A 25,284-nucleotide genomic window follows, 5' to 3' on the forward strand; every position below is an offset into this window, starting at 1 on the left:
ACCATGAGTTCCCTTTCACGAAACCACATTGGCTTTACCTGCATTCTTTGAATTTCTTTGTGCCCTGCTATCACATCTCTGATAGTAGTTTCTTGTGTTTTCCCCATCACAGGTACTAAGTTAACCTTTCTGTATCTTCCTGTTTCCTGTACCCCTTCCTATTTGAATATTATGGTGTGAACTTGGAGACTTGTGGATAGTTGTGGAGGAAGAGTGAGGTCAGTGGGAAAAGTTCAAAATGCATGATTTCATTTCAACTAAAATATGAGGCTTTGCCCACCTCTCACACTGTTCTTACACTTTGTACACCTATATAGCCTTTATTCCCCTCATGGGCAACTGAAATATTGTACTTCTAGAGATAGGGATAAGAAACTGTCTTTACTTACATCTTCCTAGCCCTGTTAATCGAGGTGCTGATGCACCATCAATAACTCTCGGAGACGTGAGGCAAGATATAGGCTTTTATTGGCTGGAAGAAAGAACAATCAGCAAGTGACCACCACACTACGTCCTGGAGACTGAGGCCGGGGCTGTGTCTCCAATCACCTTTATACCGGGGTCCGTGAGAGGAGCCACAGGAGCAGCCAGCAGGAGGCGTGTCCAGACAGGTATATGTAGTTCACCACAGGTGCAGAAGCCACTTTTCCAGTGATTAAGGTTCCAATGAAGGCACTACAAATGTGAAATTACTCTGTATGAATAAAAGATGTCAACCAAAGAAAGTGCCATTCTGAACACCGACAGACACATTTGATTCCCTTATATTTGCTTAATTCAAATAAAATTAAAATGTTCTTACATTGAAATTATACAGATATGTTCTTCATGCTAAATATTTTATTATTAGAAGCGCTGATGATTAATAGAAGCTATTCAGTAACATTATTTCTTCTAAGGACTTCATGCTTCTAAAATATTGGATGAAAGACAATTGACCCTCAACACAGGAACCCCTCAGGGCTGTGTGCTAAGCCCCCTTCTTTACTCTCTGAATATGCATGACTGTGTTGCCACCCACAGCTCCGATCTGCTAATTAACTTTGCTGATGACACTACACCGATTGGCCTAATCTCAAATAATAATAAGGCAGCCTACAGAGAAGAAGTCATCACCCTGACACAGTGGTGTCAAGAAAACAACCTCTCCCTCAATGTCGCAGAAACAATGAAGCAGGTTGTGGACTACAGGAGGAATGGAGACAGGCTAACCCCATAGATATCAATGGATCCGATGTTTGAGAGGGTGAACGGCTTTAAGTTCCTCAGCATAAACATCACCAAGGATCTCACATGATCTGTATATACCAGCTGTTTGGTGAAAAAGGCACAACAGCACCTCAGACTGTTGAAGAAGTTTGGTGTAGGACCCCCCCAAATTCTAAGAACTTTCTATAGGGGCACGATTGCGAGCATCCTGATTGGCTGCATCACTGCCTGGTATGGGAACTGCACCTCCCTTTGTGGTTGCATGAATGAAATCTCCAGAGAAAATTACTGGTAGATACAAAGTAGCTTCTTCATTCAACAAAACAAGGTACATCAGGCATCTTACAGAGATGCTTTCGGTGGAAAGGTCTGCTGGCCCAAAGTGGGGCTCGATATTTATGTGCTAAACATAAAGGACATTTCCATGTTTATAAAGTATATACAATGCTTTCTTTTGAAACTACATACAAACTTCTCACCTTCTGGTTCGCATCCATCCCACAGGCACCAAAATCATCTGGACTGGGATTCACAGCTTTTAGGAATGCATTGGTCTAAGCTGAATCCACAATACATTATCAAGAAACAGAAGACTGGTAGCCAAAGCCATTTGCTAAATGTAAATGACCTAAACCCAAAAATCACTCTAACTCCTCAATTGCAGGACTCTGCAGAGAATGGTGCGGACAGCCCAGCGCATCTGTAGATGTGAACTTCCCACTATTCAGGGCATTTACAAAGACAGGTGTGTAAAAAGGGCCCGGAGGATCATTGGAGACCTGAGTCACCCCAACTACAAACTGTTCAAGCTGCTACCATCTGGGAAATGGTACTGCAGCATAAAAGCCAGGACCAACAGGCTCCTTCCACCAGGCCATCAGACTAATTAATTCATGCTGACCCAACTGTATTTCTATGTTATATTGACTATCCTGTTGCACATAATATTTATTATAAATTACTATAATTGCACATTGCACATTTGAATGGAGTCTTAACGTAAAGATTTTTACCCCTCAAGTATATGATGGATGTAAGTAATAAAGTCAATTCAATTCAATTCGATTGATGATACTATATATCCAGTAAGAATTAGACAAAGTGAGTAGAAACATAGAAAACCTACAGCACAATACAGGCCCTTTGGACCATAAAGCTGTGCCAAACATGTCCTTACCTTAGAAATTACCTCATGTTACTTACAGCCCTCGGCTTTTCTGAGCTCCATGTACCTGTCCAGGAGTTTCTTAAAAGACCCTATCATATCCACCTCCACCACCATTACCAGCAACCCATTCCACGCACTCACCACTCTCTGTGTAAAAAAACTTACCCCTGACATCTCCTCTGTACCTACTTCCAAGCACCTTAAAACTGTATCCTCTCGTGCTAGCTATTTCAGCCCTGGAAAAAAGCCTCTGACTATCTGCATGATCAATGCCTCTCATCATCTTATACATCTCTATCAGGTCACCTCTCATCCTCCGTCGCTCCAAGGAGAAAAGGCCAAATTCACTCAACCTCTAATCTGTACTAGCAAAATAAAAATGATGGAATGTACCATTTACTATGATAAAGCATACTTAAATGAATGCTTTTATCTTTGTAGCAATAAAAATCATTTTAATGAGCAGCATAAAAATCACTATTTTCAGATTAGAATAACAACCCAAATATCTTCTATTATCAGAGTAATCTCAGTAAAGTACAAAGACTACTTGTGTAACTGGAATGAGAATCATATTAAATATAATCTCTATGATTTACAAAGCTGTTGATCAAGTACATACTAATTTTTCAGAATGAGAAGAATTTGCATTCCAGTGATTCCTTCAGCCACATTCATGGAATGGAACTCACAGAGCCATTATAGTATTCGCTTTGTGCATTCTTTCCTCATTTACATCTGGTTTTATGTGTTAGTTTATTTAATCAATGGATGCAAGTGACCATTCGAGAAGTTTCTATATGACAAGTCTCAGGGTATCTGAATCATCAACCATATAACTACAGTAACAGGGTTGTTGAACCACCCAAGTTATTAAGTATATTTACTGATGTTAACTTAGTTTGCTTGCAATGTCTGGTACTCTCTGATTACATCTAGGAATAAAACAAAACCTTCAGTGAACATCTGGACCATGAAACCAGCGATTCCTATCAAACAGGTCACATCTGAATATTTTCTACCACCAAAGCAATATTAGCACAGAAAGTAATTTAGGGAAGGTGAAAAGATGGAAACTTCTACTTATTGTTAATTTTGCCAGTCTAGCAACTTTTGCCGAATTGCCAGTATAAAAGAAGGTTTTGTACAATTACACATTGTCACCAAAGCATGGAAACCTGTTAATACAGAAGAAAGGCACATGACTCTTGACCCCCATGTGGCCCTTTAGTTGTAGCCCCATGCTAAGGCATTTTGTTGACAATTCCCTAGCTCAGTAAATTGGTAACCCATAAATATGCAACCAACTCTTTGCAATAGAATCAGCTTCTACTGTCTTTTCAGGTGAGTACTCCTCATCTGAAAACTTCAGAATGAATACCTTTCTCATTATTTCTCCTCACAAGTTTTGCCTGTATATTTAATTTTATCTCTTCCAAATAGAGGAATTCTTAATCTATTCTGTTAAAATCCTTCATTTTTGTAACAAAAACCAGTACCAGTCTTCCCTGTTCCATAGACAACAATACTGCTCATTGCAACAGAAAATCCTCATCTCTGCTAATATCCTATCAAATATCCCCTATGCCTTCCTTCATTGTGTTTTCCCAACAACAAATTGAGCAAAAGGCATGAGGCTTGAGTTGGAGGGAAAATTGCCTATGACCGTACAGCCTTGCACCAACGACGTCAAATCATAGAAAGTGATAGTGTTTTCAAGAAGCAATTTTGAATAAGCACTGGAAAAATGCTGCAGTATATTTCATAAATGGCCCACCCTGAAGTCCTGTAATACTGGCGGTGGCAAACATTAACATGGTGGATAGCATGCTACTATGCCTTGGATGATGTAGAATTTATGTGAGTTATATAACTGCAATCAACCAGGCAAGTGGAGATTCTTCCATGACAATCCTGATACCAGAATCAGGTGTAATAGCACTGGCATATGTCATGAAATTTGTTAACTTAGCATCAGCAGTACAATGCAATACATAATAAATATAGAAAAAAATGAAGAAGTGAGTTGCAGTAATTATATATGTATATTAAATAGTTAAATTAAAAGTAGTAGTGCAAAAATAGAATAATTATTAAAAAGTGAGACAGTGTTCATGGGTTCAATGTCCATTTAGGAATCAGATGGCAGAGGGGAAGAAGCTGTTCCTGAGTCACTGAGTGTGTGCCTTCAGACTTCTGTACCTCCTACCTGATGGTAACAGTGAGAAAAGGGCATGCCCTGGGTGCTGGAGGTCCTTAATAATGGACGCTGCCTTTTTGAGACACCGCTCCTTGAAGGTGCCCTGGGTACTTTGTAGGCTAGTACCCAAGATGGAGCTGACTAGATTTACAACCCTCTGCAGCTTCTTTCAGTTCTGTGCAGTAGCCCACTACTTCCCTCTCTCCAATGTACTCAACAGTGATACACCCTGTCAGAATGCCCTCCACAGTACATCTGTAGAAGTTTTTGAGTGTTTTGGGTGATAAACCAAATCTCCTCAAGCTCATAATGAAATATAGCCACTGTCTTGCCTTCTGCATTGATATATTGGGACCAGGTTAGATCCTCAAGGATATTGACACACAGGAACTTGAAATTGCTCACTCTCTCTACTACTAATCCCTCTAAGAGGATTGATTTGTGCTCTCTTGTCTTACTCTTTCTGAAGTCCACAATCAGCTATTTGGTCTTGCTAACATTGAGTGCAAGACTGTTGCTCTGACACCACCGTGCTAGCTGATATATCTCACTCTTGTACACTCTTTTGTCTTCATCTGAGATTCTGCCAACAAAGGCTGTATCATCCTTAGCAAATTGATAGATGGTATTTGAGCTATGCCTATCCACACATTCATGGGTATAGAGAGAATAGAGCAGTGGGCCTAGCACACATCCCTGAGATGCACCAGTGCTGATCGACAGTGAGGAGGAGATGTCATTACCAATCTGCACCGATTATGGTCTTCCAGTTAGGAAGTCGAGGATCCAATTGCAGAGGGAGGTACAGAAGCCCAGTTCTGTAGCTCTTCAATCAGGACTTTAGGAATTATGGTATTAAGCTCTGAGCTATCGTCAATGAACTGCATCCTGACACAGGTGGTTGCATTGTCCAAGTGATATAAGGCTGTATGAAGAGCCATTGAGATTGCTTCTGCTGTTGACCTATTGTGGAGATAGGCAAATTGAAGTGGGTCCAGGTCGTTGCTGAGGGAGGAGTTGATGCTAGCCATGGCCAACCTTTCACATCACTTCATCACTGTAGATGTGAGTACTACTGGATGATAGTCATTAAGGCAGCTCACAATACTCTTCTTTGGCACTGATATAATTGTTGCCTTTTTGAAGCAGGTTGGAGATTGAAAATGTCTTTGAATACATCCACCAGTTGGTTGGCACAAATTTTCAGAGCCTTACCAGGTACTCCATCAGGGTCTGCCACCTTGCAAGCGTTCACACTCGTGAATGACAGCCTGATGTCAATCTCCAAGACTGAGATCACAAAGTCAGTGGGTGCAGCAGGGTTCCTCACAGCTGTAGTTATATCCTCCCTTTCAAAGCAGGCATAAAAGGCATTAAGCTCATCTGGTAGTGAAGCATCGCAGTCATTCATGATGCAGCATACTCATCCACATTCGAAGGTGAATCCTTGAATACTGTCTAGTCCACCAATTCAAAGCAGGGCTATAGGTGCTTCTGTGCTTCCCTCGTCCATACCTTTTTGGTCCTCACTACTGGTGCTGCAGTCTTCAGTCTTCGTCTATAAGGAAGTAGTACAGCTAGGTGTTGAGACTTTCCAAAGTATGCGTGTGGAATAGCCCAGTAAGTGCTCCTGATGATGGTGAAACAGTGGTCCAGTGTGTTGTTTCTTCTGGTACTACAAGTGATTGGTTCATGATAATTATTAAGAGATTTTTCAGTAACTTTACTGTGTATCCTTTGTTGAAAGTGGTGGATATACTATAGAAGTGGATGAGTCTTTCACACAGGGTATCTAGTCTCAGGCACACCCTTAACACAATATTTTTGGCTCATCAGGGAAGGTTTTGGGCAAGGATGTTGATGGAGCCATGACTCAGAGAGAGTGATGCTGTTTGTTGAAGGTCAGGGGAAGTGGCAGGACTTTCTCTTGTTGAACTTGTAATTACACTGCTCCTTGCCTGAATTCTAAATAGGTCCTGCTCCATGAATGAACTACTCCATTGGGTCCATGAATGAACTACTCCATTGGGTCCATGAATGAACTACTCCATTGGGTCCATGAATGAACTACTCCAGCAGTTGTCCGATCTTCACAATATACTTGTAAACGTTTTGTCACCATACGAGGAGACATCATCGGGGCGCCGTTCATTGTGGTGTGTCCACCAAACATCCCCATTTGCCAGAGGGCTGTAAATGGAACTGAACACTAAACAATCATCAGCATCATACTTCTGAAGTTTTGAAGGAGAAATCATTAATGAAGTGGCTGTAGCTGGTTGATGTTTTGCCTTGAGCAACTTCTGCCGTGTGATTGGCCTCCACCAATCACTATCATCCTTTTTTGTGAGGTGCAGCTCCATTTATTTGAGAATGTTCCCCATGATTCACAATCAGCAAGCTTACAAGAATTTATTGATACACCATTCACTCAAATTCACTCAGTCATTTCCACTCCAGAACACAGCTAATTTTTTTTACTACTTAGACCAAGAATTCGATGCGATCTATAGAGGAGTATCTCTATATGAGTTTTTACTGAGATAAACTCTTACAGTGTTATTCCACAAGACACCATCAGTGATACATGTTCATGATGCCTTTCACTACTTTTCTGATTCTGAAGATTATTCTCATGGAGCTGTTGTTAGTCAGATTAGATTTTACACAACTTTGAGTGTAGGAACTGTACCAAAACTACTTGTTACAATAGGTCAACATTTTTGGCAAGCATGAATTCTTCTGAGAAGAGTCAATCTGAAGTGATCTGCAGTCCAAAATTATATTTGTACCACCCACCAAGTAGGACTCTGATTTATTTTCATGTAAATCTTTGGGTAAATAAACTATTTGTGATCTTGGAGTGATGTGAAAGGGAACAGGAAAATATATTTCAAAGTGGGTGAAACTTTAAGTAAGATCACTTCTGTTACAAAAATACAGATGGTTGTCTCAAGTAAGCAAGTATTTAAATCATTGTCGGTTACACTCTCTGCTTTTCACACAGTGTCAAATGAAACCAACTTCAGCTATGCAAATACATCACCATGCTGAGGTTTTTGAAATCATCACCTATGCAAACCTATTTAACTTATAAATCAATCACCTGCTTAAGTACTCATTGCTGCTGCTGCCTGTAAGGAGTTTGTATGTACTCCCTGTGACCATGTGAGGTTCCTCCGGGTGCTCCAGTTTCCTCCCACAATCCGAAGACGTACTTGTTGGTAGAGTAATTGGTCATTCAAATCGGCCCATGATTTGGTTAGGAATAAACCTGAGCTTGCTGGGTAGTGTGGCTCAAAGTGCCGGAAGGGCCTTTTCTGCACTGTATCTCAATACATAAATTAGTTAATTAACTAATGCCAACTCTTCCCATCTCACTTACATCATCAGTATTTCTGAGGTCTTATCAGAAAGGCTGCTTAAATATCCTTCAGAAATATTACTTCCATGTTGTTATGACTTTCTATCATGAAACATGAGGTTTGGAGAGGCATACCAGAAAGAAAACTTAGCAATTGTCCTTTGAGACACCATACAGCCTCTATATGTCTTCCCAGTAGGTACATTTTTGAAAATGAATCACATTTGAAACGCAAAGCTGTGAATATATCCTCTTCGATTAAAGCAAAGGATGCCTAGTCTTGTGTCTTAAGCTGCAGTCTGATGATTCAACTTTCACACCATTATCTGTTATTTCCTGAATACAACACATACTTTAAAACCTACTTTCCTCTGCACGTGGATGAAAGTAGACTGAAAAACAAACTTGAAAGAACAACATTTTTTTTTCTTTCTGATCTTAGCGTGAATTAATTTGATCTGTTTATAGATTTCATCATTCATTTTTCCAACTTGTGACAAAACTTTTCCTGTTGACATTACCCTTTGGTCTATAATTCAGTGATAATTTCCAGTATTCCTCTCATTTCATTTACAACAATCAGTTTTCTTATCATTTTTCTTCATAATGTAAAGAATTTTTTATCAGTATTGAAGCAGTGCTGGCCATCACTTCCCCTCTTTTGCCAGATTTTATAACATGTGAACCAGTGATAAGTAGGAAAAGATTTTTTTGCTACGTTCATTGCTAGATTTTGAAATTCAGTCAGAAAGGTTCACAAAACTCATATCAAATTAAGATTGGTATACAAATTATTAGAAAAAAAGTATTTTCATTCATCCCTATGTGTGAAAATGGAATGAACATTTGCTTAAATTGGAAATTTTTAAAAAATCATAAAAGTCATTGGTGCTAATTCCAAAAAAAATGGTAGTGGGCTACATTTTGTCTCAGTTCTCCATATCAAGGACTAGAAGAACTATTTCCTCTTTTCCCTATAGCTCAGATGTCAGCAAGTAAACCTTACTGGGTTAGTATATTACAGTGACTAAATGATGGGGATAAGGTGGAAGAGTGCTTCTGGGAGCTGCAGAGTACCTTACACAGGCTTCTGAAGAGTAGTGCGTATGGGTGGCAGCCTCTGCGTGAAGGGCTCTAATAGTAAGAAGTTGCTAATGAGGTGAATGCACGAACATGAATGTCCTCTACAAGCACTTGCAGTTCTCAGGACCAAAACCGCAAAACCCCTCCTGGAGTGAACACAAGATTTACACAAACCAAAGGTTAAGGGTTGCTCTCTTATTGGTTTCTTTACTTCCACGATGCACCAATGAGCAGCCGCGACGCATGTGGCTTATCTCGGTAGAGGCACCCAACAGGGCTTCGGAGAGTAAGGGGAATCTGCCTTCAAGATGACAAATGCATTTGTGCTTGTTTACTGCTTGAGTACAAACACAACAGACAGGTATTAGTCATTAGGTTACATCTGTTAGTCAGCTGGAAGAAGTTTTTAAGGACACAATAGAATCTTTGTTGAATGTCTCTTCATGAAACAACAAAGGAAGAAAGGGCCACATGGATGTATGGAAGGCATATGGAGTGCAGGATACATGAAACAAGTTACTCTGTTGAATCAATCCATCAAAAACTAGTTACCTCAGATGACGGAGGAGGCTGTTAAGTGATATATTAGAGCCTCATTACTCAATTCCTACAATTAATTTGCAAATGACCTTTATTATTTCTAAGGGTGCAGAACAACATTTGTAGACTTGTTAGTTATTTCAGTTTTCAAAAGGTTCACAAACCTAATTCCTGAACAACTGACCTCAATAATAAATGACTGACATCATGAAATGAGTTTAAGTAGAATAGTTCTAGGCATTGCTTAAGTGCATTGTTTACCTGCTTCTGATCTTTGCACTTAAATGAGTCACAGAGCTACAGGTCTGTCTATTCCCCTTAAATACGAAGAATGTGGTTAAGAGTAAAAGAACTAGGTAGCTTCTTACCAGCCCTCAGCTTGCATAGGGGATAAAATGCTACTAACTTTATCTGCTCTACAGTCCTTCTCTGTGGATCAAAGCAAATGCTTGTGAGCTCAAAGGAGGCCATAGATATTTGTTTCTGTGCTTTACATTTCTCTTGAAGGTAATGCATCATGAAGATAATATAACTTTAAAAGCACAGATCTATATCACCACCATCATCTCTGTCATTGTTCTTTTATGAACCTCTCCAAACTAGATCATTTTTGATGACCTGATCTGATGTATCAATAAGTCAAAAAAAAATCCCATATATTCACCCAGTCTTATGCCAATGCTTTGGTGACAATTGAGGCAAAAGAGATTTAATTTACTGGAATATGCAGTAACAATTTGTTGTAGGAATCCAGTGGATCAATCAGCATCGTGGGTTTCCTCTGGGTTTTCCAATTTCCTCCCATAGTGCAAAGACCTACCAGCCAGTAGGGTAATTGGTCATCATAAATTGTCCTGCGATAAGCCTAGGGTTAAAATAATTGGGTTCAGCCAAGTGTTGTAGTGGCATCCACAATGGACTTCAAGGTGAGTGGTCCTGGGTTTGAATCCAGACGGTTCCTTGCATGCTCTCCATCCTTTCTGGGTTGAGCGTTGAGCTAGTAACCTGGCCTTGTAAAAAATGGACAAATGCTAAAGAAACAGCAAGGTTGCTGCTCAGTGTGACACAAGACGCAGAGAAGAACAACAACGAATAGCAGGCTTGCATCTCTTTGGACCAGAAAGGCCTGTTCAGCACTGAATCTCTAAATAAATAAATTTGTAGGAGAAGAGGATTGTTGATGTTTCAGGTGAAAGACTGTATTAGGACTGCAATAGATTTGTTGTTGTTCAGTGGTTAGTCGAATCCGACTCTTTGTGACCTCACAGACCATAGGGTTTCCATGGCAAGATACAGAAGAAGATTGCCAGGCCTTTCTTCCACATGGATACAGCTGCTGCCCAGGTTGGAACCCAGCTGGCTTTGACAATTAAGGCAAAGGACCATCTGCCTTGAAGTCCAGTGCTGATGCCACTGCACCTGGTCCCCTGCAATAGATACTGCTGTCATTTCTGGGGCATCTCTCTTAACTTCAACGCATCCATTCCTTCACCCTTCCAGCTCCTTCCCATCCCGCCATTGGAACCAGCTCCAAAAACCATAGGACCACTGCCTTCTTCTGACCTCTCTCTGCAATAGAGACGCCATTCCCCCAGCTTTCCACTCCACCAGAAGACCACAGTGTGTACAGATCAGAAATTACATCTCCACCTTGCTGATACTGAAGCTGGTACAACTCAAGGACATGTGTTTAGCCCACTGCTATACTCTCTCTACACCCATGACCATGTGGCTAGATGCAGCTCAAATGCCATCTATAAATTTGCTGATGGCACAGGTATTGTTGGTAGAATTTCAAGGGGTGACAAGAATGCGTGCAGGAGTCTCTGTGTGGCTTCCATCCAGCGAGAGGAACATGTAACATGATTTTTACAGCACATCAATTGCAGGATAACGTCTAGGAACAAAATCTCCCATTTTATATGGCCTTCATTGATCTTGCAAAAGTATTTGACTCTGTGAATCATCCTGTCCTTTGGCAGGTACAGTCCAAAATTGGGTGCCCAGAGAAATACCTCAAGATCCTACAGCTCTTACATAATGATATAAGTGCAACAACCATCAGCAACAGTGGCTCTGAAACAGCACCTTTTAAGGCTGAGACCAGGATCAAACAGGGGTGCATCATTGCCCCAACTCTGTTTGCCATTTTCATTGCAAGCATTCTTCACCTCACAGGCAAGACCTCCCATAAGGAGTCCAGATTCTCTATAGGACTGATGGGAGGGGGGTGCTCTTTAACCTTAACAGGTTCAAGGCAAAGAGCCAGGTGTCAACTGCTTCCATCATGGAGCTCCACCATCATGGCTCACCCCGAGGAGGATTTGCAGTGTCAGAGCATACACACTCCTGGGATTTGATCTAGACATCAAGCCCCGCACCATATCTGCTCCAGATCAAGCTCCTAACCCTCCTACGATTGAGATTGACAATATCCCTCTGGAGAACATTGATCATTTCCCATGTCTTAGCAACCTTCTTTCTTCAAGAGCTAACATTGACCCTGAAATAAATCACAGAATGGGCTGTGCAAGTGGAGCTTTTGCCAGGCTGAGGAAGAGGGTTTTCTACTTGATGAGCGTAGACACATTCTGAAGACTGCAACACTAGTCGTAATGGCCAAGAAAGTATGGGCAAGAGAGGCACTGGAACACTTACAGGACTGGTTTGAATCAGTGGACTGGATTGCATTCAGAAATTCTTCTTCAAGACTAAATGAGTACACCATATCTGTCACAGACTTCATAAAAACCTGTGTGGATGAGTGTGTGCCTATGAAAACTTATTGTACATCCAAATTAAAAGCCATGGATGAATGAGGAGGTTCGTAGTCTGCTGAGGGCTAGATCTGTGGCATTCAAGACACGTGACCCAGGTGTGTACCAAAAAAACAGGTACGACTTGCGGAGGGCTATTTCAAAGGCAAAGGAACAATTTCAAATTAGGCTAGAGGCAGTATTGGATGAATGTCAACTCTGACAGGGTTTGTGGGGCATTACTTCCCACCAAGCGAAAACCAACATCATGAATGGTTGTGATGCTTCACTCCCAAATGAGTTCAACAACTTTTAAGCTCACTTTGTAACAGAAAACAAAACTGTGGCTATGAGGATCCCTGTATCACCTGGGGACCCTGTGATCTCTGTCTCGGAAGCCGACATCAGGCTCTTTTAAGAGGGTGAAACCATGCAAGGCAACAGGCTCTGGTGGAGTACCTGGTAGGGCTATGAAAGCCTGAGCCAACCAGTTGGCAAAGTTGTTCAAAGACATTTCCAATCTCTCATTGCTCCAGTCTGAAGTTCCTACCTGTTTCAAAAGGACAACAATTATACCAGTGCCTAAGAGCAGGGTGAGATGCTTATATGACTATCGTCCATTGGCACTCACATCTAAGGTAATGAAGTGCTTTGAGAGGTTGGTTATGGCTGGAATTAACTCCTGTCTAACAAGGACCTGGACTCACTACAATTTACCTATCATAATAGGTCTACGGCGGATGCAATCACATTGGTTTATCACGCAGCCTTGGATCACCTGGACAAGAAAAATACCTGGGTCAGGATGCTGTTCTTTGACTACAGCTCAGCTTTTAACATAATCATTCCAACAGTTCTGATTGAAAACCTCCAGATCTGGGCCTCTGTACCTCCGTCTATAACTGGATCCTTGACTTTCCAGCTGAGCAAGGAGCACATCAGTAACTATTCTTAAATTAAAGGGCCCCTCTTGGGTCAAGGTTACATCATTAACTTTCCCTTGTAGACAAGAAGCACTGATAGAGATTGCAGCAATTTTGCTCAAGATTTTGCAACCTATGTGTCTGTTGGGGGTGACCTGATCATAATATTGATTGTTGAGGTCCTTTCTTGCCACAGGGCTTAATCAGGCTGAACACCATTGCCCAGCACTGTGATGTTAACATCCATCCAACTCCTATGTCCTGTACCCACCTGTGTGCTTTCTTCCATTCCATCCCCCTTTTCCTCATTCTCATGCTATTCTTTGGCAATGCCAAGGATAACACTTTAACAGGGCAGAAACAAGAGAGAATCTGCAGATGCTGGAAATCCAAGCAACACACACAAAATGCTGGAGGAACAACACCTTATATTCCGTCCGGGTAGCCTCCAACCTGATGGCATGAACATCGATTTCTCAAACTTCCGATAATGGACCCCGCCCTCTCCCCTTTCTCTCTCTCACTTTATCTCCTTGCCTGCCCATTGCCACCCTCTGGTGCTCCTTCTGCCTTCTCTTTCTTCCATGGCCACCAATCCCCACCTATCAAACTCCCTCTTCTCCAGCCCTGTATCTCTTTCACCAATCAACTTCCCAGCCATTCACTTCATCCCTCCCCCTTCAGGTTTCACCTATCACCTTGTGTTTTTCTCTCTCCCCTCCCCCACCTTTAAAACTACTCCTCATCTTTTTTTCTCCAGTCCTGCCACAGCATCTCACTCTAAAACATTGATTGTACTTTTATTTCATAGACGTTGCCTGGCCTGCTGAGTTTCTCTGGCATTTTGTGTGTGTTAGTTTAACAGGGCTTTCCAGCATGCGGAGAGTGAATGGGCAGATGGCTGTGAGAACAGGTAGCAGCCACTGCCTGTAAGGGTGCATGTTGCTTCTAACACTTTTAAAAGCAGAGAACAACAAAGATGGCTAGGATGTACTAGGTTAGAGTCTCATTTTGTCGACATTTTAGTTTACCACTATGGCTAAGCATTGTGTCCATTAGCTGGATCAAAAGTGAATGAAATTGAATTTCTCAGTGTACATTCCTAAAGGGGTTAATTCTGCTGAAGAGTCTCAGCCCAAAATATCAATTGGTCATTACCTTCAGTCATTACTACCTGACCTGCTGGCCTGCACAGTGGTTGCTAGACAGTCTTTGTCACTTATGTATAGCTTTTTTTTGTAAAATTGTATTGTATTTTAGTTTTTCTGCAAATGCCTGCAAGAAAATTAATCTCTAGGTAGTATATACTTAATTTGTCAATACATTTACTTTGAACTTTGAAATGTTAACTTACTCCAGGATTTTCTGTGCCTGGCTGAAGATTTCCAGCATCTGCTGAATCTTTTGTTTCTCGTCAGATCTGTGCTCATGATCAGCGATCTTGCTGAGCTTTTTCTTTGCAAATATCAGAGAGATAATTTCAGAATTTTGGTGCACACATCATTTATATGGTGTATGTTCAGGCAACAACTTGGCATGTCTCTTCCGCTTTAGTGGTTTGAAATCCCACTTAGTTCATTTGCACATTTCTAGCATGCATTGTCAGTGACGTCAGAAAATTATCTTGAAGATAACAGAATTTTCAAAGTCGGCTAACAGCCCTAGACACATTGATAAAATTCCTGACAGCTATAGCTAGTCAACAGAACATCAAATCCATGCAAAAAATAAAGATTTAAAACCTTTAAAAAGTATATTCCAGCCAGAAGACAAAGGGTCATCTCATATTAATTCTGTATCATCCCTTCACATAAATAATCTTTCTTGGTTAGGAATATTAGTTTCTAAATTCATTGCATTCTTAATAGAAAAAGATGTCTTCTGTGAAACTTATCTAATTTGTCTCCTGTGATTAACGTCAGTGATAGAAAGATATTGAATTCACAACTGCCACGTGAGCACTTCACTCTCACGGAGCATTCAGCAGACTATGGAGATGTTGCATCTGGAAATTATGTTGTCTGATTCCTGAAATAGTTACTCAAATAAGCTCATGAAATTAGCCATATGAAATATAAACAATATACATTTTTGGACTTGAGTTGACAGAAAAATAAACACCAATGTGAGTCAAGCCAGCTTCACTTCCCCTTTGTCTGAGTTCCTCGGCTGCCAATATTATCGGCCGGTTTATTTTTCAGCAAACCATTGTTGGGGTTCATCTACTTTATTAATAAAGCCATCACTCCATGAAAATTCTCTTTGAAGCGCATTAGAAAATATTGTTTTATGAAATATTTAAAATTGTTGTCGTTTCAATAACTCTCCATCTTGTTTCAGTGAAATGCAGTTTGCAATTCAGGTTGAGCTTTGCAATAATTCAGCAATCAAATTTAAGCTACATAAATTATAAAAAAATTTTAAGTCTTTCCGAAAACAGTCCATGTAGCTGCTTCAAAAATTTACATGGCTGATTTTATGAGTTATTTATTCATAACTTGAAGACCAGACACTGTAATTAAATTCACGTTGTGTAATCACTTCTATGTACTCACAACCAAAACATTCTAAGGTCCAATATCCATCACATAATAATTCACTCTGTAACTAACAGGAGAGAATACAAGAAAGTCTTGCACTTACATAGCGCCTTTTATGACCTCTGGGTATTTTTACTGTAAATGAAGTGTTTTATAAGTGTAATCAGTATTATGATGTGCAGAAACAGCGGCAGATTGGTCATGCAAGTGATAATGATTAAAAGGCATGCTATTTTCTTAATAATACTAACATCACTGGGTAGAACATTTATATTATACTCTGTATTTGCAAACACAGAAACCAAATTTTACTTTCAAATGCTTTATATTGCAAGGGATTCCTGAAGAAAGTGCTAGTTAGCATTGCCAAGCCAGTTGAAGCACTGCCAGTGAATTCAAAGTTATATGCACGGCAATGGGCATCAATTGTTGGTAACTGAGGCTGGGTTCGCCTTTCTGTAAAATGTTTGCTGTTGGCTGAGACTGAAAACCACCCAGGCTTGATATTTTCTTGCTTTTACATCAGATTAGATGGGAATCTAACATCTATCTGCTCGCGTGAGAGAAAGGGGAATGGTCTTCAAACTGAAATATTAAGTCAATTTCTCTTCCCAGAGATGCAGCCTGACCTGCTGCGTGTTTCCAGCTTTTTCTGTTTTATTTTTGATACCAATTTACATTAAAGAAATATAAATTTTCATGCAACATTGAAAAGGCTGTAGTCCCATCAAGTGAATATTATCAATAAGCAAGACAATGCCAAATACAGCTGCCACTAAATGGCAGCAGATAAAAACTCCTTAAAATTCTCCAATGTCTCCCTGCAAGAATTGAGGACTGGAGATTCCATTAGAGAACAGCACAGACTGTCTCAACGTAGGTGGCAATGTCTGTAAGTATGATTTGCATCCACGTGCAGAAAGATGTTCGGTGATTTCCTTAGGTGACCAGGATAAGTCAAGACAGGTTCACTCATCTGTTTATTCCACCCTATTTTCCTCTCTCAGCACCTAAATTCATCTCAGGTACACCATGGAGCAGCTTTCACCACCACTCATCAAGTGGCTTTGATTATTTGAGACGGAAATGGAAAGGAATGGAGCACATAAGCACATTGTGGCACATGAGCATCTGTCACATGTCAAAGAAAGCTTTTGTGAAGGAACTGTAAGTGTGTTAGAGACTGCAGTAGATTCAGGGTGATACCATGATGCAACTAACAGACCTGCTGCCTCACAGCTTTGCTGACGAGGGTTAGAATGTACTGTCTGTATGGAATTTGCATGTTCTCCCTGTGACCGTCTGAGTTTTCTCCAGATCATCTACTTTCCTCTCATATCTTAATGGCAGCTTGTAAGTTAATTGGCCATTGAGAATTGCCTCATGTGTGGTTGAATCTAGCTAGCAGTTAACGAGAATGCAGAGGGAATAACATTAAATTAGTGTAGAGATTAGTTTTAAAATCAGAATCAGATTTATTATCATGAAATATATATATTGACATATATCATAAAATTCTCTGTTTTGTGGCAGCAGTACAATGCAGTATGTACAAAACACTATAGATTAAAATACAAAATACTTTTTAAAATAGTGCAGAAAGAAAGCAAAATACTGATGTAGTATTTATAGATTCCTGCATCATTCAGAAATCTGAGGCAGAGATCAATAAGCTATTCCTAAAGCACTGATTATGAATCTTCAGGCTCCTGTACCTCCTCATTGATGGTAGTAATGAGAAGAAGGTATGTCCTGGATGGTGAGGGTCCTCAATTATGGATGCCACCTTCTTGAGGCACTGTTTCCTGAAGATGTCCTCAGGGGTGTTCAGGTTAGTGCCCATGATGAAGTTGTCTGAGTCTAGAACACTCAGCAGCTTTTTTCAGTCTTGTGCATTGAACCAACATACCAGGTGGTGATTCAACCAGTCAGAATTCTTACAATGGCACAGATTACCTGTAGAAATTTGCTAGAGTCTTTGGTGACGTATCAAATCTCCTCAAAGTCCTAATGAAGTATAGCCATCTTCATGGTTTGCTCAATATGTTGGGTCCAGGATGGACCATCTGAGACTTTGATGCCCATGAACTTACAACTGCTCACCCCTTGATGAGGATGGGTGTTCTCCTGACTTCCCCTTCCTGAAGGCCACAATCAATTCCTTGGTCTTACTGACATTGAGTGAATGGTTGTTGCTGTGACTCCACTCAACCAGCTGACTTATCTCACTCCTCTATGCCTCCTTGGCCCCATCTGAGATTCTGTCCACAACGGTGAAGTCATCAACAAATTTATAGATGGCATTTGAACTGTGCTTAGCCACACAATCATGAGTGTACAGAGACTACAGCAGTGGGCTAAGCACACATCCTTGAGGCATGCCTCTGTTGATTGTCATCAAGAAGCAGATGTTATTTCTGATCCCGACTCAGAAGTCAAGGATCCATTTGCAGAGGATGGTGCAGAGGCTCAGGTTTTGAAGCTCGTTGATTAATATTAACAGAATGATGGCGTTGAATACCAAGCTGGAATAAATAAACAGCAGCCTGTCATATAGGTATTGCTGTTGTTCAGGTGGTCCAAGGCTGAGTGGAAAGCCAGTAAGGTTGCATCTGCTATGGACCTGTTGTGGTAGTAGGCAAATTGCAGTGGTCAACTCTTCTGCTGAGGCAGGAGTTAATTCTAGACAAAATTAACCTCATCATCACAGTAGATATAGGTGCTGCTGGGCAATAGTCTTTGAAGCAATTCACTTCTTAGGGCACTGGCGTGACTGATGCCCTTTGACTACAGCATGCATGTATCAAAGGTGTTGACCTCAGAGGGTGAAGTATTTTAGCCATTTATGATGCTAGGTTTGACCTTACTGGAAGTAATCTTATTAAATCTCTGGCAGAGCTGATGCACATTTGATTGCATCTCCAAATTCACTGAGATTTGCTTTTTTGCTCTAATGATAACCTTGCATCCCTGAATTCCTTGTAGAGTTCTGGATCACCAGTCTTGAATGCCACAGATCTAGGCCTCAGCATATTGCAGATCTCCTAGTTCATCCAGGACTTCTGGTTTAGATATGTCCAGTATGTTCTCAAGGGCACACACTCACTCACACAAATCTTGATGAAGTCAGTGATGACTGTGGATATTCATTCAGATCTGATGGGCCCCTGAATATGTTTCAGTCCACCGATTCAAGCTAGCCCTGAAGCATTTCTCCTCCTCCCTTGACCATACCTTTGCAATCCTCACCACTGTTGCTATGGATCGCTTCTACGCCGTGAGTAGAACTACAGCCAGGTGATCAGACTTGCTCAAGTGTAGGGTGGAATGACATGATATGTGTTCTTGATGGTGGTGAAACAGTGGGCAAGCATGCTGGTTCCACAGGTGATATGTTGATGGAAGTTCTAAAAGACTTCATCAAGCTGGCCTGGTTGAAGTTCTTTGCAATGATTAGGAAGGCATTAGGGTATGATGTCCCATAACTGTTGATCATTGGGCTCATGTGCTCCAGTGCCAGCTTCTTGGTATTAGCCAGGGTGGAATGTACACTTGAACCATCATGCTCTCTGCAGATAGAATGGGTAACAGTTGACAATAAGCTGTTCCAGATCAGAGGAGCAGGACTGAGATAGAACTGCAACATATGCGCACCACAATGTCAACCATGAAGCCAATACCATCATCTCTATCTTTACTTGATGCTGCTGTCTGGTCCATACTGTGCAAGATGAATCCCTTGACCCAGAGTGCAGAGTCAGAAATGCTGGGGGTGAGCCATGTCTCTGTAAAACAAAGTACACAGCAGTCCCTGATATCCTTTTGGTACTCTAAACTTGCTCTGAGGTCTTCAGTTTTATTTTCTAGAGTCTGTACATTAGCCAGGAGGAAAGAAGGCAGTGGGGGCCTCAGAACCCCGTGTTTTAGTTTTACCTGCAGCTCAGCTTGGCAGCCGCACTTCTTTCATCAGGAAAAACTGCACTCTCTTCCTGGGTGGTCTCCTGTCCGGAGTTTGCTGATTTTAAACACTGATAGATTACGTCGAATAGCCTTGAAACAATGTTATTTACTGAAGTAACTGTGACTGTGACTCAGATTTCAGCTCTAGTAGTCCTAAGTGGGAATGTTTTATGATTAGTAACGCACACAAAATGCTGGAGGAACTCAGCAGGTCAGGCACCATCTATGGAAGTGAATAAAAAGTAGAAATTTCAGGCTGAAACCCTTCTTCAAGACAGAAAAGGAAGGGGGAAGATGTCAGAATAAAAAGGTGGGAGAGAAGAAAGAAGACATTCTAGAAGGTGACAGGAGAAGCCAGGTTGGTGGAAAAGGTAAAGGGCTAGAGAGAGTGGAATCTGATAGGAGAGGAGAGCAGACCATAGGAGAAAGGGAAAAAGGAGGGGTAAAGGGTGATAGGCAGGTGAGGAGAAAAGGCAAGAGGCCAGTGTGGGGAATAGAGGAAGAGGGAAGGGGGATGGAAACACTATCAGAAGGAGAAATTGATGTACATGTCATCAGGTTAGAGGCTTTGACTTCTTTGGGAGCTGCTCACAGCTCACTGCTCTCTGGCGCCATCTTCCATTAAGGTAACTTAAAATGGTGCTTGATGGTTGGCAGTGATTCTTGAATGTGTTTGTGTCATATGCCTTTCCAGAGTTTGAAAGAAAGTGGCTTTAGAAATAGAAGATGTTCTGATTGTCATCCCCCAAAGTTTGGTAGCTTCTGAAATCATTGCTAACAACTGTAGGGTAATAAATGTGACTTCACTATTTCAAAAAGGAGAAAGAGAGAAAATTGGGATTTACTAACCTGCTTGTCAAATGTTTCCTGGACAGTAATGCTGGAATCCACAATGAAAGGTGTAATAACAGGAGACCTTGAATAATTAGTTTAGGTTTATGAAACGGAAATCACGTTTGATTCTTCTGGAGTTCATTGAGAATGTAAGTCATGGAATAGATTGTGGAAAAAACAATTACTGTGGTGAATTTAAATTTTTGGACGGCTTTCAGTAAGGTTGCACATGAGAGGTTGGCCACAAATTTTGGAGCATATGGAATTGAGAGTAAAATACTGACATGTATTAAGAACCGATTCGTAAAAGGAAAGTAACGAATGGGAATAAACAGATGTTTTACAGACTGTCTGTGTATGACTTTTGGGATTCCGCAGGGATTATCAATGCTGAACCCCAGCTGTTTACAATCTATCCATGATTTGGCTGAGGGAACCAAATGTTTTATATTCAAGTCTGCTGACAACACTAAAATAGTGACAGTTGTGAGTTGAGACACATGTCACTCAAGGCCAGCAAGCAGCTGCAGCAAATGATTAGAAGGGAAAATAATATATTAGCCTTTGATATGGAAGGATTTGACTAAGGAGGTCTTAATTCAATTTTATAGTGATTTGGTAAGATTACACCTGGAACTTTGTGCAGAGATTTGTTCTCTTTACCTGATAAAGAATGCACATTATGGAAGAAGTATAGCAAAAATTCACTTGACTGTTTCCAGGGAAGGAAGCTTTGCTCTATGAGGGAATATTTAATAGATAATGACTGCAATATCTCCAGATTAAAAGAATAAGAAAAAAAATTGAAACTTGCAAAATTATTAAAGCCCTTGATAGGCTGGCAGTAGAGAAGAGGTTTCCCTTAGGCAAGGTATCTAGGACCAATTTCAGAATAAGACATAGACCATTTATTAGTGAAATGACAACTTCTTCAGTCTGAGGTTGGTGAACCCCTGGAATACTACTCTGAAGGGACAATGAGTCAATGTATTCGTGATGTTCTATTTGGTGTGACAACATTATTCATAATTACAATGCAAGTATATTGAATTTATGTTCATAACCCATGAAAGCGTTGATTAAAAACTCACTGACTGCCACTTAAATCTCCTTATAGAGTCATAGACTCACACGGTGTGGTCATAGTCCCTTTGGTCCATAGAGTCAATATCAACCATCAAGTACCCATTTGCACTAATCCTACACTAATTCCAATTTATCTCCCTACATTTCTCTCAGATTCCCCTAGATTTTACCACTCTCTCACACACTTGAGACTATTTAGTGGCTGATTAAAGGACTGTGAGATATGGGAGGACAACAGAGCTGGGTCAAAATCATGGATTTCCCTCCCTAATAGCACTGTGGTTGTACCGACACCTCAGGGTCTGCAGCAGTTCGAGATGGCAGTCCATCACCACCTTCTCAAGGGCAACAAATGCTGGCTTAGCTGGCAACACCCACATCCCGTAAATTAATAAATGCAAAACAAAATTAAAAATAAATACATAAATAAATCCTGGGGAAACCTAGGCAGTCACAGAGAGAATCTTCAAATTTTGTACAATGTTCAAGGTTCAAAGTAAATTTATTATCACAGTTTGCATATGTTGGTTCCAAGGTTGTCAAGCCGAGGAGTGGTAGTAGGGTCAATCTCCCACTGCCTAAAAGTGCTCCTCACGGCATGCACCTCAAATAGCCTCTGACAACCAAGTCCAACTCCTGGCCTTCTCGTGTAGCTTAGCCTCTAAGCCCGGTGGAACTGTTTCTACTGACAGAAGAAGGGGTGAAAGTGGGTCTTGGTGCCTTAAAACCAGTGCTTCAGGTAGAAGGAGCTTGTCAGCCTGGGAAGGCAGTCCATCTAAGAGAGGGAAAACTCTGATTTCAAACCTCCGCTGCCTTGCGGCCATACCCACTCATGGGAAAGGCTTGGGGAGTAAACCTTGAATATAAAACCAGAGCTGAAGTCCCTATGTTGTCTTTAACCTCGTTCTGGCAACTCCTGCGACAACACTGGTGCCAAGCTGTATTGGCCCTTGCCCTTCCCTTGGACAACATCAGTGGCATGGAGAGGGGAGACTTGCTGCTTGAGCAATTGCCGGTCTTCCATACAACCTTGCCCAGGTCTGTGCCCTGGAGAGGACACTCGCAAGAGTTTCCAGGTGCAGATCCATGGTCTCGCGAGACTAAGGGATGCCATCCTATGTATATGTTATCAAATACTACCGTGAGATTCATTTTCTTGCAGGCATTTACAGGAAGAATAAAGAAATTCAACGGAATTTATGAAAACCCATACATAAACAAACAACCAATGTGCAAATGAAGACAAACTATGAAAATAAAAAAAGAGAGAACAAGAACTATCAAAGATTACTTCAAAGTGAGTCTATAGGTTGTAAGATCAGCTGTTGCTAGAGAAGTTATCTATGTCAGTTCAAGAGCTGATGGTTGCAGAGTAATAGCTGTTCCTGATCTTAGTGGTCTGGAACCGAAGACTTCTGTACCCCCTGCCCTGTGATAGTAGCGAGAAGACAACATGACTTGGATAGTAGGTTTTTGATGATGGATGCTTTTTTTTTGTAGCACTAAGTGAATCCAATGTTGACAAAGGCTTTCCCTGTGATGGACTGAGCTATATCCTTCCCCTTCTTTAGGACCGAACCCAGGTCACTGAAGCTGCAAGGCAACAGCTCCACTAGTTGGACCACTGAGCTGCCCCTAAATAAAATACATTCTCAAGGAGGAATCTCTGCATTTGGAGCACACTCGTTAAATTAAGACATATTTCTTATAGTTAGCTGTCATTATGTTAACAGTGGCAAAGCGTTAATTCTCTGTGCCGATCATTTTGAAATGTTGTGTTGTCAAAATGACAAGTGCATTTTCCATACTAAATCAGGTCTTATATTTCCAAGGTCCACATGATCCAGGGTGAATTTGGTTACTCCTGAGGGATTTTTCCCAAAAATAGTACTTGCCCAGAACAAAGAAGCTAAATAATGTTGCCTTTCTTAAGGTATGAAGTACACAAGTTTCTGATAATTTCTAGGCCTTTAGATGTTGTGGAAATGTAAGAATAAATAAGCTCCTAAATGCCAGCCTACTGCTCCAGGTCCTTTGACATAAAGTGTCAGTTCTGCATATTCTAGCACCAAATTTTCTTGCATCATTTTCTTGCAAATGCAGGAGGATATTTCCACAGAAGTGCAACCACCATAATCAATCAAGGGTCTAGTTTCACATATTGCTGCAAATGCATACGGGTACATGGATTGATCTTGATCTGCTGTGTGCTCCCTCAATATTTTCTTTCTATATGACTGACATTTAAGTGCAGCAAGATAATACAAACTGTGATTGCTCTTGATTAGAGGAAATCACAAAACACAAAATAACAAAAATAAGGTTATGCTTGATTTTGTAGGTCAAGTGCACACATGGAGGTTTATGCATAGTGTTGGTTTCCTTATTTATGAAAAGATTTTACAAACTGGAAGCAGTTCATAGAAGGTTTGCTAGACTTATCCAAGTGGGTTGCTTAAATGGAAAGGATGGCTGGAGTAAAATGAAATTTAGAAGAATCAATTTAGAAGAGTCAATTTCATTGAGGCACTTCAGATCCAGCAAGCTGCTAATGGGTTAGGTGGAGAAATGCTCCCCCTTGTAGGAAATAAAGACTGAGGGATTTATGTGACTGATCTAAGTCACCAGGGAGACAATGAAGCTGGTGATGTAGAAGTCTTTATTCATCATGACAAACAGACCTTCTTCTGAAGAAGTACATCACCTTTTTATGCACATAAGTTCAAAGGTAACAGTAGGTGAATCTATACACTTGAGCTTGGTGGGAGGAGCTAAATGTGATGCCAAAGGTGTTCTGAGGACCTGGACAACTTCTTCCAGTTCATCTGTGAAACAGCTTAAATCTCCTTTTCTCATTCTTTGTTTTCCCTTTTCAAGGTGGCTGGGATCTTGTCAGAATCCATGATCTACAGCTACACTCAAAGAACATTGTTCACAGGTAACAGGTTCTTGCCCTCAGAGTGGCCTTGCATTTCGGGATCATTAGGAGTGGCTTGGAATATGTGTGCCTTCAGGGTGTAACCCTGTGGACAACCTGAGTTTTAGCTGATGTCACCATTTGAATTGTTGGGGAAGATCGAAAGATCAAGACAGCAGGCATGGCTGTCAGAAGCTTCTGTGCTCGAGTGATGTCTCTCTCTCTCTCTCTCCCTTGATGGAGTCGGGAATACAAATAAGGGGTGCTGCAGAATGTAACATCGAAACAGGAGGCTGTTATCCTCCCCTCTCGCTGTGGCAGGAGCAATAACTCTCTCTCCCTCGTCAGTGAGAGAGAGAGAGCCTGTTGAGATATCGAAGTCTTAGGACGAACTGTAGCTTTTGATGCAGTCCAGATCATGGTCTCTGGGGGCATGCTATTGCCGATGCTTTTGCAGCTGCTTGTGCTTGGGAGAAGAGAGGGGTGCTTTGGTGTTCTAATATTTTTCTGTCATTCATTCTTTGGGTTTTTTTCTCTCTGTTTCGTGGATGTCTGTGAAGAGTTGGTTTCAGGTTGTCTATTGCATACATTCTCTGATATTAAATTGAACCATTGAACAATTTCAATAGTTAAAAAGACATTGTTTACTTCCATATTTGTGGGTTGACAACACAACTTTGAATTACATATTTACAGTGGCAGCC

General features: G+C 41.0%; 1 long non-coding RNA gene across 1 annotated transcript in view; it reads right to left on the reverse strand.

The window, feature by feature from the left end:
- Nucleotides 1-450: 450 nt before the first annotated feature.
- LOC132402772 (uncharacterized) overlaps nt 451-25,284 on the reverse strand; it is a 36,295-nt gene continuing 11,461 nt past the window's right edge. The window contains exon 3 of the long non-coding RNA XR_009515073.1: nt 451-675. This is a non-coding gene — a long non-coding RNA (uncharacterized LOC132402772). The remainder of the gene's footprint in view (nt 676-25,284) is intronic.

The sequence above is a fragment of the Hypanus sabinus genome, chromosome 12 (genome assembly GCF_030144855.1).
Source record: "Hypanus sabinus isolate sHypSab1 chromosome 12, sHypSab1.hap1, whole genome shotgun sequence".
Lineage (NCBI taxonomy): Eukaryota > Metazoa > Chordata > Chondrichthyes > Myliobatiformes > Dasyatidae > Hypanus > Hypanus sabinus.